The following is a 4,357-nucleotide window of genomic DNA, read 5'->3' on the forward strand; positions in this document are numbered from 1 at the left end:
AGTGCGCCCAGTACTGTCTTATAGTGCGCCCAGTACCATGTCTTACAGTGCGCCCAGTACTGTCTTATCTTACAGTGCGCCCAGTATTATGTCTTATCTTACAGTGCCCTGCTGTGATACAGGACACTGATATTGTTGATTTTATTACAATATCTTACCGCGATACTGGGCACTGATATTGATGTCTTCTTACAATGTCTTACCATAGTATTGGACACTGATATTGTTGGTTTTCTCACAACACCTTACCACGATACTGGACACTGATATTGCTGCTTCTATTACTCCTCATTGTCTTATATCACCTTCTCTCCCGTGGCAGCCACCTTGTCGTGGTGGGGGAGCTTACGTGCCCCAGTGGTGCTGGCAGGGTCTGCCGTGCCGCACACCTCGCTACTAGGGGCACAACGAAGAGCTGCCAACCCCTTCGGGAGGGGAAGAAAAAGTACTTCCGAAGTGTTCCTGCCTGTCATACTGTACGAGGCGATTCACTTGTCTCCCATCTTTCCTTACTGTCCTCGATTTCTCTCTGTTGCACCTCTCTTCTTGATATTTCCGTGTTTCTTCTGGACTTTATTTTCGCTCTGCCCTCACCAAGTTAGGCATTTGGTTCCATGGCATGAATAATTTACTTTCTATTAACGTTAACCTTTTCTTCCTTACACCACTGTCGCGCCAAGACCTCTTCAACGACAGTCTTAGTGCCATAAAGCCGTACTTTGGCTTGGTGCTAGTTCTTCATTTTCCTTCCTTACAATACAGTAATAATGAATACAGATTGATATTTTAGGTTATTTGCGTCCATACCGCCATTGACAGACCTGTGTGAACTTTGTGAATCGTGTGCCACAGTTTGGTCCTGTGTTTCATTAAGTAACTCCTTGCTATTACCTGAGTTGTTTCTTCTGTTATTAGGTTCTTGTTGATGTATGGGTCCTTGTGTCCACTCACGAATTTCAGTTCTTTCATCGTGTCTCAGTTTCTTCTGTGTGCCATGGATGACGAGTAAGATTTATTGTCTTGTGTCGTTGAGGCTGAGAAATAAAAATTGTCGGCGCAACCACCAGGCCGGTTAATACCGCTGGACAAGTAAAAAAAAATTAAATACAAAAATAAATGAGATAAAGATAACAAGCAAAAAGACAAGATAATAAAGCCAGACATAAAGAAAAAAAAAACACTAAACATAATACGTCATTCAAGAGAACTCGGATTCTCGTTGGTTAAGGTAGCTCCCAAACACCTATTCCTAGGCGATTTATTTTGTGTATTACGCCTTGTCGACCTCTTCTGTGTTACATACAACCTTGCAATAACGCCATACTCTCTGCAAATAACGTACGAAAGATCTGAACCAGTCATATCCAACCACTGAATGTACAGTGAGGCTGGATGAGGAGGAAATGGAAAATGTATGTGCGTTTAAGTACTTGGGTAGTGTGATATGAGTAAGGATGGAAGTTTAGAGGGTGAATTGCTTGAAAGGGTACAACAGGGAAGAAAGGTTGCTAGTTCTCTGAAAGCAGTGGTAAGCATGGAAGTAAAAAAAGTCGCTGCAAGACAGTAGTATGATACCAACCCTTACGTATGGACGTGAAGCCTGGAACGAGTCAAGAGTGAGAGCAGTGGAAATGAGTTATTTGAGAGGAGTATGTGGAATTACGTGGAGAGACGATTGACACATGAGGAAGTGGAGGAGCTTTGTGATATACACTAACCTGTATATGCTTCTCTCCTAACAGGCTCTGAATGAGAACCCGTCACTTCAGTTTGTGAAGCCTTTGTGGGTGTGGCGGTGTTGTGATAAGAAAAGGCTCCTCCCTCACCAGCCCTACCTCATTGCGCCAAAGGAATAGAGGCGTATAAGCACATCACACTACATTCTAGTTTTACGTTATGAGTAATTCAACATACTGTGCACACTCTTCACTCGTGTGGAAATATAAAACACATACATACGAATACACTGCCTCATTTCTTCCATGAGTGTACCAGTAATTCAAAATACTGTACATACTCTACACTCACATGGATGTATAAAACACATACACACAATACACAGCCTCATTTTTCCCATGAGAGCTTAGCAGTCATAAAACTACCTTATCACCGAGTTTGGTAGTTTAGAGTTTTTTAATAAATAACAACCATCGTCCATTCACTTGACATAATGCTGCCTACTTCTTCCTTCACCTTTATCAGTCTTTTTCTATGTCTGCCCTCCTCTCTTCCTATTTCTCCCATCTTTCCTGTCACTTTTTATTACTCCTTTTTCTTTTCAGGTGGCTTTACATTCAGTGACAAGCCAAATGGTGTCCTGTAATCCAGGAAACCATTTACAACACTGGGTGGTAACCATATAACCAATCATATGTGTTCCCTGCATGTTAGCAAGTGGGTTGGTGGAGGATTAGTGCCCTTCCTCATAAAACAACAAACTCAGAATTAAACTGTCGCCCTGTACGCAATTATGGCATCTGGCTGTAGACAGATAGATTTAACCCCTGTAATACAGTGACACATTTATGTTTTATTACTTCTACCACAAGATGATTTTATTCAGCATATGAATTAGGATAGACTTTTCAAGTTGGACGGGTCAGGTGTAGCCTACATTAACCCTTGCACTAACATTGGGCTTTCCTTATTTGAGTAAGGCTGTCCAGTAACAGCAAGAACAAATATTGTATATATATATTCTCTCTCTCTCTCTCTCTCTCTCTCTCTCTCTCTCTCTCTCTCTCTATATATATATATATATATATATATATATATATATATTATATAAATATATATTTATATACAAGGATAAATATTTGAAGGTTGGGTTAAAACAGGGATGAGTCATGTCTCCACGGTTGTTCAATCTGTACATGGATGGGGTAATAAAAGAGATACAAGGTAGGGCAGTGGATGTTGAAATGACCCTGGTGAGAGAGGATAGTGTTTGGAAACTCTCTATACTGTTGTTTGCAAATGATACTGTGTTGTTAAGTGAAGACAAAGGGGAGCTGCAAAGCTTGGTAGATGAGTTTGGAAGAGTGTGTAAGAAATGGAATCTAAAGGTGTATGAAGGGAAGAGTAAAGTGATGGTCTTTGAGAGAGGTGAAGTCAGTGAATGTACAACGAGGTTGGATGGTGAGGAAATGGAAAATGTGAGTATGTTTAAGTACTTGGGGAGTGTGATGAGTAAGGATGGTAGTTTGGAGGGTGAAGTGCTTGAAAGGGTACAGCAAGGAAGAAAGGTTGCTGGTTCCTTGAAAGCAGTGATAAGAAACAGGGAAGTGAACATGGCAGTGAAAAAGTTACTATATGACAGTATTGTGATACCAACTCTAACGTATGGAAGTGAAGCTTGGACATTGCTGGAAGGACTCAAGTCAAGAGTGAGAGCAGTGGAAATGAGTTATTTAAGCGGAGCCTGTGGAGTCACGTGGAGAGACAGGCTGACGAATGAGGATATAAAGGAGCGTTGTGGTGTGGATGTTGATGTCATAGGAAGCTTTAGGAGTAATACGTTGAGGTGGTTCGGCCATGTGGAGAGGATGGAGGGTGAGAGACTGATGAGGAGAGTGTATGTGAGTGACGTGGAGGGGGGGAGAGGGAGGGGGAGCCCGAGGATGAGATGGAGTGGAAAGGTATATGAGAGAGGGGGGTGTGAGCTGGAAGCAGGGCAATGAAATGGCAGGGGACAGGGCGACGTGGAGGCGATTTGTTTGTGGCCACCCCGTACGGGATTAAGGCATCTGGCAATACATAGATAGATAGTTAGATATACATATATATTTAGACTGAAAGGGTTAATACTCCTTAGACTTCTTGAACACTTTCACCATTGCAGTTTCCTCCTAAGCTAAATAAAATCATCTGTTTGTAGCAAGAATGTACTAAATGAATGCATCATTGCATTCATGGTTATATTAGCTAAAAACCACTGTAAAAAAAAAAAGGCAGTTTAAAATGAGGGTCTGTTGTACTGTAAATATGACTGTTCAAAGCAGTTTCATCAGTTACACATTTTTTATAGTCTGACACTTTTTGAACAAATGCTTCAGTCTGGGTGGAAGATGCAGTTTTTTCATCCAAGTTTGCTTTTTTAAGGATTAGTGAGTTGGAACTGAGATTATTCATATTCTGAATGAGTGAATGGATGTGTGGACCAATTTACCAAACATTCTGTTGAATGGTTTTCCTGTTTTATGTTTACTTCTTCTGCTTCTGAATCTTGCCCATGCTGTTTATCAGTGGAAAACAGGATTAGGTGGTGATTATGATGATGCGATTGGTATGCTCAACCCATTCAGTGAGGTGTGCTGTATATTACTTCTACAAGTTTTACTAGATGTGAATACTGTGC

This window comes from Coenobita brevimanus, chromosome 61 (assembly GCF_032717465.1).
Source record: "Coenobita brevimanus isolate Jiangsu-jjx chromosome 61, ASM3271746v2, whole genome shotgun sequence".
In the NCBI taxonomy this organism is placed as follows: domain Eukaryota; kingdom Metazoa; phylum Arthropoda; class Malacostraca; order Decapoda; family Coenobitidae; genus Coenobita; species Coenobita brevimanus.